The 14620-nt window shown below is 39.9% G+C and overlaps 1 protein-coding gene across 7 annotated transcripts in view; it reads left to right on the forward strand.

The window, feature by feature from the left end:
* ARHGAP24 (Rho GTPase activating protein 24) overlaps window positions 1-14620 on the forward strand; it is a 352414-nt gene that overhangs the window by 227707 nt on the left and 110087 nt on the right. The window contains exon 1 of one of the 7 annotated variants that reach the window (XM_084625628.1): window positions 3537-3675. The exons of the other annotated variants lie outside the window; for them this stretch is intronic. The gene's annotated coding sequence lies outside the window, so the exon portion shown is untranslated. Of the gene's footprint in view, window positions 1-3536; window positions 3676-14620 lie in introns of those variants that run through there. 7 annotated transcript variants of the gene reach the window in all.

Here is a 14620-nt window from a genome sequence, read left to right on the forward strand (position 1 = left end):
CATGTTTGTTTTTCTGGGTGCAGGTGGCTCTGGAATTGTCTTTTAAAGTACTTCCTTATTATCATCAACTAGCGGTTTTCTCCCATAAGACAGCAGTAACAGATGGCTGCGTGCTGCTGAGTGTAGGCTCAACCGCTCCCCTAATAAATTGGGGGAAAGAACTTGGCATTCTCTTAGTGCCTTCTTCCACTAAATAATAGCAAGAGAGATGAATAGCAAACGAGAAGACTATCTTCTAGACACATCCTTGGATGTAGATTTGGAGGCACTGCTTTTCAGTGTGTTTTTGTGAGTAGTGGGAAGGAGTAGGAGAGGTTTGTAGGGTTCATTGCCAAGGAGGAAGATGATGAAATATTACTTTTGCAAAACAAATACATACAACTGAAAATAGACTGGACAAAGAACACATTAGATAGTAAATTGAAGGGAACTACCTTCCATTAGCAGCAGAATGGATTACATTATTTCCTAGGTCTTTTCCATTACTAAACTGCTGTGATCGTGTGAAAATAAACAAAGCAAGGTAGTGATTTAAAAACTCTTTCCATTCTCTTCCTAGATTCCCGGCACTACCTTAGCTTATCAGTCTCTTCCTCAGTCTTAACCTTTTTAAAACAAAATGTTTCATCTCACTTAATTCTTTAAACTGCAGATCTGTCAGGATCCTGATGAGGGCAGTTGGGACTAAGAGTCAGAGTAGGATCAAACCTGAGGCTCAGAGTAGCAGAAGACTTTGTAGTCAAGTTCCAGGCTGGGGTTGGTACCAAAGTCTGGGCCAGGAGGCCAGGTCAGAATCAAGCCAAGGTTAAAGCCAGGAGTTCAAGACCAGGAAGCAGGAATGGTCATGGAAACTACAGGAGATTCCTACTGTTGCCTGGATACTTCTGGAACCTTGGTGGACAGAATGCAGGGAGCCAGTCAGGATCCATGAGGCTGCTACCTGTTAGACCCCTTGAGGTAGAACTTCCCATAGGTCATGGGAAGTGGAGTGCAAGCTGGTGACACCTGCCACTGGGAGGCAGCATGAAGGTTTCTGCTGGCTGACAGCTATGCAGGCCTGTTTTCAAGACCTGATGGACCTCACAGGATCTAGTCTGAAAAGTGACCTTCTGAAAATGGCATCAAAGGGTTCCACATTTGTTTTGTCTCAAGAACTCCAAATCATGTTTGCTCAATTTAAGTGAAGAGATGCTTTCCCTAACCAATGCTGCAAATCCGCCCCACAATGACATGTGTTCCAGATTCAAAGGTGTGTCTAAGTGAGTGTAAAGGCAGCCTAATTTGGAGTAATGTAAATGACCGTCTTCCTCTTCCTTCCAATGAATGTTGTAACAACTTGGACTCATTGATACATATTTTTATAAACTCACATCCGCTTACCAATGACTAGCCTTCTACTTCTCAGTTTGGCTCACTGAGCTTAGCTGACTTTTAGACAAGCTAAGTTGGTGTAGCTTTCTCAGTGTTGCAAAAAAGCATCTAGAAGAAGGATATAAGAAGATAATAAATTTAAAAAATACCCTCAAACCACTTCCCACATTAACTTACATCTTCCCACTCCTGGACTTGTATGTTACACCAAATTAAGTCCAGGGGAATCTAGTGAGAATGTGTGAAGAAATCTAATATATGGTAACTTAAACATCATCTCTAAATTTACTCTTGAGAGTCGAGCTGGATTTTTTTCTGGCTTGTATACCCCCACAAATACTAAATAGTCTGCTGGAAAAATTAAGCTCAGAATTCTCCCTGTGCAAACCCATTGTCTTCAGAGGTTCTTTCCAAGATACAATGATCACTGTTCGTGTTGGGCTCCTGTGGCCTACAGTGCCTGCTCCCTTCACCTGCAGCAGTTCGCTTTACTGATTCACAAGTTACAAAGTACTCAAGCTAGTACTTTCAAAATTATGAGGAAAATTTTTTAATTTCGGTATTTTCATTGACATTTTTCCTGTTTTTCAGCCAGTTTATAGAGGTCAAAAATTCTCAAAGAAAATCAATTTCAATGAAACATCTTGGGCAAAAAAATTCCTGCCGACATTTTTCTGCACTTATCATTCAGCTCTACAAACTACCATGCTGAGCAGTTGTACAGGTGGCTTTAGTGCTTCTCTTTCACAACTCTTGTGCCTGGCTCTGCAGGTTTGAACCAGCAATTAACAAACCTGTTGATACATTAGCAGAACAGAATCCAGCTCACACTCCCATAGAAGTGTGGCCTCTACAGGGGAAACAGGTGTTCAGACTAATATAAAAAAATCTTTGTGACTCTGTTCTGAATACACACAGAGGGAAAAGATCGATTGAGTGCTACAGCACAATTTTTTTATTGAGTGCTTTACCTGATTATAACAGTTTAAGCAACTTTTTCCCAGGGCAAATTCTCAAAATTCACCGTGTCCTTTTTAGTTTTCAAGGTCAGGATTTACTCACTGGTCTCTCTTTCAAAACTTTTATGAGCTTGTTAAAGCATTATTTTTCTCCATGATGGTCTGAACTACATTTAATATTAGTCTATGTTGCTTACTGACAATGAACTCCGAGAATCCCTGGACACATGGTAACTGGCATTAGGGTCACTAAGGCAAGTGCTTCACTAAACATTCATCACTATTTTTAGTTCCCTTACACCAAACTACTTGTTGTGAAGCCCAGGGAGCTGCTATGTTGTGATTAAAAGGGGTCACCAACAAAGGCAAGAAGACCAGAGAAAACAGCTTTAAGTAATACTAAAGATTTCCAGTTTGGGAAGGAGAGCTAACCAAGATCAGGTATTTTAATAAAAATTATCTTGCTATAATCCACAGTTAGCACAAGAAATTAGTCAGTTTGAGACAGAGCATGAAAATTTTAGCACGTTCTGTACTATCTGGTCAAGTCCTTAGAGATGTCATTCCATAAATTCCTGCTCTGACCATCAGCTATTAAATCATTTAATCTCTACTTGGTATCCTTCTGTGGGATCCTCACAGAAACTGAGGCAAAATACCAAAGGGCAGTAGTGTGGGAGAGGGAAGGGGGGAAATAGTAGTAGAGAAATCTTGTTAAAGTTAGTGTAATATATTTATTTGGGGAATTTTTTGCTGTCTGTAAGCCATGCTGTGATCTATTCCTTTTCTGCTAATAATATTAACTTGTGAAAGAAAATAACCCCCCTTTGACCTACAGTCAGCCTGAGGAGGATATTATAAGAACAGAGTGTTTGGGGCGTTGGTACTGGCAAACACCAGGATGGTTCTTTTTGTGTGTTTGTTTATTGCCTAAAAAAGGGTTCTTGGGTAAGCTGATTGGCTCTGTTCCATGTTGTGATTCTCATATTCACTGCTCTTCTGACCTCCCATTGTCTCAGCTGTGATTTACACAGCTCAGTAACCCTTGTTTAGGGTCTCTTTGTCTCCCGTACTTTGTCTCAGCTCACATTGCGTTGACCTTGTTTGACTCTCATTTTGTTACCTGAGTTCAATAGCAGCCAGTGCACCACCAATGCTAAGGAGAGAGGTAGTTGCCATTCCTGGGTGATGGAGTCATGGGAGAAACTGCAGAGAACAAACAGTGTGAAAAGCGACAGGGCTGGCTGTGCTGTAAGCAGTTCACAACAGCAGCAGCTGCTCTGGCTAGCACACTGGAAGTGCCTACATTGTTACTGACTCTTCAGGAAGTGTGTGTTTGTGCAAGGTGAGAGCTCAAAGCTTTAGATTTATTTGATATTTGCTTAACAAGCACATTTCCAGCTGTTGCGGTGGTCATTATTCCGTTTAATATCTGGTTCTGTCACTATCTATTTATTAGCTTGTCTCTGTGATAGTCAATATATGTAGATTTTTTAAAAATTGTTTTTGCATTCTTGTCCAGAGGCAAGACTTGATGTTGTATTCAGTTGCGACAGTTTTTAAAGTAGCGTCTTTAAGATGAAATAAGATAATTAACAACCTAGGCTCTGCAATAAGTCACTGTTCTCTTGAACAGTGACAGGTTTTAGGTGACATAACTTTTACAGGTTGGTAGCCTAAAAAGGGCTTTAGAGTTCTACACTTAGCAGTTTTTCTTAGTATTGTGTAATGTATTGTGAATTCCTTGCGGAGGGGAGAGAGAGCTTGCAGGATTGCATCTGCTTTACTGTATATAAAATAACTTTTCAGCACATTTCCCCCCCATATTTTAAAAATATAAAAATGCCACTTTGTTACTCTGTAGAAAACAGAAATGGAGAAGAAAAAATTGTGAACTTCAATTGTATGCAGTAATGTAAGATGTTATCTATCAAGCAGGACATAAAAATTACTGCTGTAATGTAGAGAAACTACATAGGTATGTAATTATATTCTCCTCAATCTATTCTCTTGTGTGTAGGTTCTTACACTATATTCATCATTGTAATATCTGAGCTCCTGAGGTCAGGTTTTTCAAATCTAGTTGACTATGCTTTATTTGATGGTCATGAAGAGAAGTGATAGTTTTAATAATCAATTTCTCACCTCATTCCTAGTAAGTGTATATATTCTTATGCTTATTTATAGTGTAGGTAACATGTCTTTGGCAAGGTTCACTGGAGAGTAGCAAAGATGACAGGAATAGGGGTTATAGGTTGGACATTTGACTGGTCATATATGCTTGATTTTTGAATGGCTATTCTGTGACTGGTTTAAAAACTGGGCAGATACTAAAATTAACAGGAATATCTCATTCACAGATGATTTATGTCCACAGACAGCTCCTGCAGAATGTAAAATTGCTTAACATTCTGATTGGTGAACTTTCATCCCAATGACTGAATGTCTTTATTTTAACAATATAAATTATAAATAAATTATTATATGACCTGAACTGACTAACCTGCTACCCCATAGGCTAGAGGTATGATGGAATTTACATATGTTGAATAATTTAAAAAAATAGTGATTTCTCCTGAAAAGACGAGGAAAATAGTAGAAGAGTTTAAAACTCTTAAATTATTAAAGGTATATTGAAAATTGATGAGCCTCTTTCTGTCACTTAATGTCATCCCATAGTGCTAGGACTAAGGAGTTGCTTAGTCAAACTAACGTTGAATAAATATAGAACAAATAAAAGGATATGCTGCTCCATGCAGCATGAAATCAACCTGTAGAATTAAACACTGCAGGATAATGAGTCAAGCCTTGTGTCTGGATTGTTAACAGGTTTGGCTAATTTTATTACCTTTATGTAGAGTAGGTTGCGTGAACTCAAATCTCATGCATCAGGCTGCAAGTTGATGACTGACCAGGTCAGAAAGGAATTTTACCTTCAGTCTGATGTTTAGTATTGCACAGCTGATTACTGTAGTAAGTTTAATATTTGGGTGGCTAAAGTTAAGCACATAAATTCATATTCATGCACCAGACCAAAACAAGAAGAAGTAAGAAAGAAAGAAAGCAGTGTGATTTTTCAGAGACGTTGAGCACCTGCAGCTCCCTTATAGCAATCAATTTATTTCGTGCTCGATAGAGCCATTTGTATTCACTCAATGGGACTGCTCACAGAGCAGCATGCAATGACTTAACAAGGTGTGAAACCTTATGGGTGTCACAATCTGGCCTTTTGATGCTTCATGTGATGCTTCACCCAAACTTGAAAATGTTGGTCTAGAGGCATTAATGGAGGGTTTTTCACTTTCTTTGAACCATAAGGTATAGATCACTGCCAGAGACCGAGTACAGGACTTACTGGTAGAAAGATCTTGTCTGCTATGGTAAACCGTGTGTGTGTAAAGAGAATTATATGCACACAGAATACTCAAGACACTGCTGAAGGGTAGCAAGGCAATGTAAAGGTTAATTAGAAATGCCACGATCAAATGATTCATCCACCTGTTACCTTGAATGTCTTGTGTTCTTAGTGATAATCCATGTGTAAAAGGAGCAAGGTATATTAACTTCCAAGAACACACTTGTTCATTCCTAATGAAGCTATTTATGTCTCTGCTATTGTCTCTGATCAGAAAGTAGAGGGACTACTGTTTTGCAATGACAGGTTATTTTGGAGAGAAGAGCAAGGCATTCTGTTATTTTTTTAATTTGGAGATGCTGCAGCATGACCATCGCGGCCTCCTTCTTTCCCCTCTTCCACTTCTCTTTTCTCTGATTGGGAATTTGGCTCATCTTTATATTCTAAAAATTCTAGCATATTGTGATATCACTGTGCCAAGGACTTTCTGCTGTCCTTTTCACTTGGTGATCACTGGTTGATTCCATGGTTATGTATGCCCTGAAGAGAAAAATAGCTCCTCGGTACAGGAAAATATTAAGGCTGAATTAAAATGTACAAGCTTTTTGCGGCAGGAACCATGTCCTCCTATGTCTTTGAATGGCACCCTACACAATGGGGACCAAATCTTGTTTAGATCCTCTGGGTACTGTTGCAATCCAAATAATCATAAACATAGCCCTAAGCCACTTTGCGGGCAAAGAAAGAGGAGGAGGGAACTGGGGGAAAAAACCTTCTACTAGGGTGTGAAGGAGCAATAAAAAATTGAAGCAGAGAATGTTTTCTGGCCCCTTCTGAGCCTGGGGCCTGGTTGGCCTGTCTTTTGTTTGAATGTGAGGTGGACATGGATTTACCAGTCCAAAATCCTCCAAATGCAAGGCTATTTATGTTCCTAAGATACTTGTATAGCTCTCGTTACCGAAATATCTGAGATTCTTAGTATCTGGAATGGATTTAACCTTACAGTACCTCTGTGAGGTAGGGCAGTGCCACCATGATCTCCACAGAGAATAAGTGACTTGCCCAATATTACTCACAGGCCTTTAGGGTACTAGCCTAGGAATTTAACCTGAGTTCAGGGCTAGTACCCTAACCACTGGATTCCTCCCTGTAGTATGTTTCTAGTTATTCATCCTTCCTAATTTAAAAGTCCCAAACAATGGGGCTTCCTCATCTTTCTTTGGGTGACTGTTCCACATCCTAATATGTCTTGCTGTCAACTCAGACTAAGTTTCCCTTTCCTTACACATCCCAATAAGTGACCAGATTTTCAGCTCCTGTTTACTCATCCCAATAAGTGACCAGTGCATTGGAGTGCTGAGCTCTTCTGGAAATCTGGCCATGAGGCTCACAATGGCAGTTCCTGTGTCTTGAGCACTTTTGAAAACCTGAGCATTATTTAGGCGCCTTAACTGTCATTTGAAAACTTGCCCCCCAATTTCAGAGCTGAGTACTTTTGAAAATATAAAGTTAATTTTAAGTCTCCCAAGAACTCCTGTATGTGCTGGTTTAGGTGGGGGTTAAAGTAGGTGACTAGGGCTTTACTTTCAAGTTCCTGGAACATGAAGCATGATAAGATTCTACACAGGGGTATTTTTTTATTGTCAAAGGCACCAAACCAAAGTATGGTACAATGACATTATCTTCATATAGCCAATTTCATGGGGTTTCTTTTTAGAATATATCACTTTTCAAGGTGTACGTTACTTAATTCTCTTTGTTTGTATCACTGAGCTTTTGTTCTAATATGGCTATGCAGTCTGAACAGCAGTTAACTTTTTGGATGCTTCTCCAAACTCTCTTCGAGACACTTAGGTGTTCAGAATCAGGTTGGAAGCCTCAATAGAATAGGCTTTCTCTTAAGATATCCAATACAATGCTTCAAGCAAGTGTCCAGATTTGTGAAATTCAGAGGGAGAACACTTAATTTTCTCAATATTTGCTCATCTGCAAAAGAGCTGTATTTTTGTTTGGCTTGAGTTTTTGGTGAAGGTCAGGATGGGGGGTGATTTTTTCTTTGCCCAAATGGGTTTATATGGGTCTAGGGATCAGTCCAAGTAGTCTCAGCTTCATGAGTTATCTTCCAGTACACATACACACTCACACTTGCTAGCTCATCTAGAAACAGGGTAAAAGTTGATCCCAGCTGGAAGCAAAATTGGAAAAACCTAGTTTTGTGGACAGGAAAGATGTATGTCAGTGTGACACAGTTAACACTTCACACAGATCAGTCAGGAAAGCCGAGGCAGCCATGAATGACAAATAAGGTTCATTAAAACAAAAACCTTGTGTTTTAGACATAATACCTGTAATGCTCATTTATCTTTACTGTTTACTATCGCATCCAGAAACTGAAAATGAAAGAAGCTAACAACATCTGACAGTACTTCCAGCTTCCCTATTTACATTCTGCTCTAACTTCTAAAGTGTTCATTTTGTCCCCTATGGAATATTGCATTGCTAGCAAGCTGGAACTTTAATCAGAAAATCTTAACTTTCCAGTAGCAGATGGATTGTAAACAAAAATGTTCTCTCTAAAAGTGCAAAACATACTGAGTAGTGGATTTTGAATGTTGATACTTCTTTAGGGCAGTTGCTGATGCTATCGTGTTAGTGATGGAAAGATACAGTTCACTTTTGCTTTCATTTATTCTACTTCCTACATCCCTTGCCACTGTGAGTTCTGCTCTTGTGTAAATGTCAGAATGGTTGCTTGGTGGATGCAGAACACTTCAGTCTTCAGAGGTGAAAACTAATGCTGTATACAGTGGGGAGAGCCTGGAAATGTTGGACGAAAAGGACTAAAATAATTGAGGAGCCTCAGGGTCAAAAGCTGAAACCGACATTTAAAGGTCTACGCCCGGGAGTGTGTCATTAATAGGAGTGACTTTTCTAATGCAATATATATTTTATTTAGCCTTTCAGAAGCAGAAGAGCTGTGATGTATTGAGTGTGAACCGAGTCACCAAAAGAACATTTAAAAAAAAAAACATTCAAGGAGAGTTAAGAGTGAAATCCACTGTCCTGAAATTGGGTCACATAGATTGATTTTTCTCTCCCTCCTCCCCCTCTCTTCCTCCTCCTTCAGGTTTATGACATATTACAGCTCGCTGGACTTGGACAGTTCAGAGTTCTGTAACAAAACACATTCCACTCTTGGCTGTTACTGACACTGATTCTGTGCTGTTCAGATCATGGTACTGGAATTTTTAGGGAAACAAATAAACCCAGTGCTGTATATTTGCACATTTTTCAACTCAGAAAGTTGTGGTAGATGATTGGAATATCACACTAATGGTCCAGTCATCATGTATAGCACAAAGAAGCACCCAGGGGCTCAATGTTCCCTGCCCCCCAAATTACGCTGAAACAGGGGTATGCTGTGTGTAGTGTTAGAATGCAGGAGGCCATTGGTGTGAGCAGGATAGGAACAGACACAATATAAGAACATGCAGAGGGGCAGTGTAAGTGAGATGCTGTGGGATTCTCCTTGGAAAACTCTAGCTTAAGCAGTCAATGCAATCTTTGGAGTACAGTTCAACTGTTCAGCGCCTCAGTGCAATTAAAGTTTAGGCAGCACTGATCTCCTGTATATCATCTTAGTCACCAGGTAAGGTAGAAGAGACAGCAGTGAAGAGTTTCATTTCCATATCCCCTTTGCCATCCACTCCATCACAGTCAGAGGAGCCCCACCATATAAGTACCAGAGTCAATATTCCATGATACTGGTGCACACCATTCTATAGTCATAATTCAGATTTAGTAACAGTAATAAGTAAGGTTTCAGAGTAACAGCCGTGTTAGTCTGTATTCGCAAAAAGAAAAGGAGTACTTGTGGCACCTTAGAGACTAACCAATTTATTTGAGCATGAGCTTTCGTGAGCTACAGCTCACTAAGTGAGCTGTAGCTCACGAAAGCTTATGCTCAAATAAATTGGTTAGTCTCTAAGGTGTCACAAGTACTCCTTTTCTTTTTAGTAATTAGTAAATTACTAATGTTAATGGACTATGGAATACATGAGTAACCAAGGACTGTGAGGGACATGGCAATGTTTTCTGTCAAACCACAATAAGATAAGCAGGCAAGTCCTCCATCATGTATCTCTCAGGTTTTCCAGTGTGCAATTGCCCCAAGGAAAGATGTGATGTCCAAGCCATTAATGGTTACCTAGCTATGCTACTGCTCTGGTGGCTTTTGAAGAGCAGCATGGGGTGAACTGACTGTGGTATATATGACAATATCCTGGACAAACCTTATTGAATTAAGTATTTTAGGAGTTCATTGTATTAAAAACACAATGTTCATGTACTGTTGAGGAGACCACAGCCTTTCAGGAACCAAGAACTGTGGGTGGAGGAGGAGGGTGGTTGTAACCCCTCCAGGAGAGAGGCTAACAGATCCTGGTTCAAGCTGGATTCTCCAGGGACCAAGAGACAAAGAGGATTTTTTTTATATAGCCTGAGTTATACCTAACTTATGGCCTTCTTTCTGATATAGCAAATGGACAGGGCCTCTGATCCAAGTGGACCCCAGTTCTTAGGGAAGGAGTTGGAAGATTTGTGGCCCACTGAGGCCCTTTAAGGATGGGTGTTGGTTCTGAGATGAGGGTTTGATGAACTTGTGACCACAAGAAAAACCCATATGTGGGGTTTGAAGAACTACTCACCAACCAGAGTGCTTGTTGGAGTGAGGGGGTGATCTCTGGTAAACTTATGAGCATGCATATAGATTCTGTTACAGTTTTTAAGATGTTTTCTCTGTAATGCTTTTAACTTTATAAGCAATCACATTTATTCTTAAGACCTGTGCGGTAACTTATAACTGTGGCAGTTACACTGTGTACTGTCTCCGAAGAGAAGGCAAAACAGGCCTGCTTAAGAAGTCTGTCTTTTGCTGGGGATATGACAGCATAGCCATGGAAATGTGCAACCTGGAAATACGTCACTCAGGAGGGAGAGAGACGAACATCTCAGCCCCAGAGGTGAAGGGTGAGGAGCCTGGAGCCGCGAGTGGGTGCCCTTGCTGGACCATAGAGGGGGGATACAGGTGCATTTGCCCTGAACTGTGACTCTAACATCTGTGGCAAGGTCACTGTGCATGTGCCAAAGGGTTGCTGCGGAAAGGATGGAAACTTGCACGTGCTTCTAGAAGGCTTATGCAGCATCCAGCTAATGTGCCTGCAGCTCTCCATGGGCCTTCCTCCTCAGAGCAATATTTACACAAGCCCTACCCATTGCTCACTAACTCCAGAGCACAGCTGTAGCATGGTGCACCAGTGCCTTCACAGGGGCTTCATTTGTAGGGATCGACTTTGCTTAGGCAGCCACATTGTAGTTCTGACTTCACTTGTTTTAATACTTCTGCCTAACTGCACAGCTGAAAGAGATGATCAAACCTCAGGTATAAATGAAACTGAATAAATGGGGAGTTAAATTTTGGTCACATTTATAGTTAACGATTCCCTGGCTAGCGCTAAGAATCATTTGACCTAAACTATGACTTGAATCTTGCTGCTAGCCAGGCAGTTTGCTTATATAGAAAACTGGAAAGTAATTAAGCCACAAGATTAATGGATTCCAAGGCTGGAAGAGACCTTTGTGGTCATCTAGCATAACACAGGCCATAAAACTGCCCCAAAATAATTCCTAGAGAGGATCTTTTACAAAAAAAACATTCAATCTTGATTTAAAAATTGTCACAGATGGAGAATCCACCACAACCCTTGGTAAATTGTTCCAATGGTTAATTACTCTCACTGTCAAAAATGTACACCTATTTTCAGTCTGAATTTGTTTAGCTTCAGCTTCCAGCCATTGGATCACATTATACCTTTCTCTGATAAACTGATGAGCACACTGTTAAATATTTGTTCCCCATGTAGATACTTAGACTATAATCAAGTCACCCCTTAACCTGATTTTTGGTAAGCCAAATAGATTGAGCTCCTTGAGTCTATCACTATAAGACAGGTTGTCTAATCCTTTAATCATTCTTGTGGCTCTTCTTTGAACCCTCTCCAATTTATTAACATCCTTTTTTAATTGTTGGCACCAGAACTGGACACAACATTCCAGCAGCGGTTGCACCGGTGCCAAATATAAAGATAAAATAACCTCTGTACGGCTACCTGAGATTCTCCTGTTTATGCATCCCAGGATAGCATTTTCTGTTTTCGCCACAGCATCACATTGGGAGCTCATGTTCAGGTGATCGTCCACCAGGACCCCCAAGTCTTTTTCAGAGTCACTGCTTCCCAGGATAGAGTTCTCCATCCTATAAATATGGTGTACATTCTTTGTTCTGAGATATAAAAATTTACATTTAGCCATATTAAAATGCATATTGTTTGCTTGCACCCAGATTAACAAGAGATCCAGATCACTCTGAATCAGTGACCTCCCCTCTTCATTATTTACCATTCCCGCAATTATCGTTTCAGCTGCCAACTTAATCGGTGATTATTTTGTTTTCTTCCAGATCATTGAAAAAAAATATTAAATAGCATGGGGTCAAGTACCGACCCCTGAGCGATCCCATTGAAAATTTACCCACCTGATGACTATTCCCCATTTACAATTACATTTTGAGACCTATCAGTTAGCCAGTGTATAATCCATTGAATGTGCGCCAAGTTAATTCTGCATCATTCTAGTTTATTTTAATCAGAATGTCATGAGGTACCAAGTCAACGCCTTACAGATGGGTAGGTATATAGGTCAACACTTTCACCTTTATCAACCAGACTTGTAATTTCATAAAAAAAAATTGTCAGTTTGATGGGATCTATTTTCCATGTTGATTTGTGATAATTGCATTGCCCTCCTTTAATTGTTTATTAATCGAGTCTCGAATCAGTTGTTCCATTATCTTGCCTGGGATCGATGTCAGGCTGACAGGCCTATAATTATCTGGGTCATTCCATTTACCCTTTTTAAAAATTGGCACAACATTAGCTTTCTTCTGGAACTTCTCCATGCTCCAAGCTTTATTGAAAATCAACATTAACAGTTCAGTGAGCTCCTCAGCCAGCTCCTTTAAAAAACTCTTGGACACCAGTTGATTTTCAAGTGTCTGACTTTAGTAGCTTCTGTTTTACATCCTCCAGAGACACTAGTGGAATGGAAAGAGTGCTATCACCATATGATGAGACTATAATCATCTGTTTTTTCCCCCAAATACAGAACAGGAATATTGAACACTTTTCTGCATTATTATTAACTACCATTTTCATCTAGTAATGAACCAATACCATTTTGGGGTTCTTTTTGTTCCTAATGTATTTTAAAAACTCTTTCTTAATACCATTAACTCTGCTGGTTGTAGATTTCTCCTGGTGCCCCTTTGTTTCCTGAATCAATTTTCTACAATTCATAACTTCTGATTCATATTGATCATTATCAATGTCCCCTTTCTTCTGTTAGTTTATGATTGATTGATTTGTTATCACTGCCTTCATTTCCCCTCTAAAACAGCATGGTTTTTCAATCAGCACGGCCTTCTTCCTCAATTGTAGGATTGTGGGTTTGTGGGTGTTTAGTAAGATGTTCTTAAACGATTCCCAATTACCATTCACATTTTTCTGATGAAATTCTTCCTCCCAGATGATTTGGCTCATCTAGCTCTGCACCAGCACACACATACCGAGTAACAATGTGTAACAAAACTGAGTAACAAAATCTGCTGATATCATTGCAGCTTGCTTTGGCCCAGCTCCCACCTTCCCTTCCCCCCATTCTCTACATTTTGTTCATTTAACTTTCAGTTCGGAAGACTCCAGTAGGTAATTCCTGTGACACCAGAGCTTGGAAGACTTAACAGAAAGATACAATTTCCTTAATGGTTTTAGTGGTTAGGACCCACATCTGGGCAGGGGAAGGGGGCAGGGGCAGAGCTGGGTTCATGAATTCATAAATTTTAAAGCCAGAAGGGACCATTGTGATCATCTAGTTTGACTTCCTGCATAATATGGCATAGAACTTTACCCACTAATACTTGTATCAACACCAGTAACTTGTGATTGAATTAGAGCATATTTTTTGGCAGCTCAGCCACAGACTTCCTGTGTTACCTTAGCCAAGACACTTAATCCTGTGTTCCCTATTTGAAACATGAGGGTAGCCCTTCCTCACCTCACCGGGCTACTGTGAAGAAAAATACCTAGCAGCAATTGTTAGATGCTCTGGGGCCATATGAGTACCTACATAACTATATAGAGACACCAGCTCTCACTGGTATTTTCTGCTCCAGGGATTCAAACCTGGATCTCTCGTGACCCAAGTGAGTGTTCTAACCACTGTACTAACTGGGAAGGGGGACCACTGCTACCATTACTGCCTCCTCCATTTTGTGAATCTAGCCCTTCATTTTCTTTGCTTTTGTTAAAGATGCACAAAACAAAATTATTTGTTTGATGGTTTTACAACTTTTTTGATTGGCCAAAAACACCGAAAAATTTCCCTTTTGGTTTGGCCTGAACTGAACAATTTTTTCTGGAGCTGCCGGTGAACTGAAAAATCAGTTATTCACACAGCTCAGATATTAATGATCTTCAGTGTAAATGAAATCCAGTTGCATGTGGTCTGTAATTCAGTGATGGCCTATTCCATAAGAAAAGCCTTTCACTTAAGGTTAATGATAGTGTATTTTTGCTGCTGCTAGGACTACTCTATGCAAAAACTGTAAATACTTCAAGATGGACTAGAATTTATTCCATACAGATGAGATTACAAATGCTGGACATATTTTGAAAATGTAGTTTTCTTTTAGGAGGGGACAATACTGAACAATCATGAGCTACAAAGACAGTTGAATATAGCAAATGAACCTTGGCCCAATTCTCTATCTGTGTAAATCAGTACCATTTTCTTCACCAGATGTAGGATCAGGACACACATC

Source organism: Lepidochelys olivacea (genome assembly GCF_965140295.1).
Source record: "Lepidochelys olivacea isolate rLepOli2 genome assembly, chromosome: 4".
NCBI classification, from domain to species: Eukaryota; Metazoa; Chordata; order Testudines; family Cheloniidae; genus Lepidochelys; species Lepidochelys olivacea.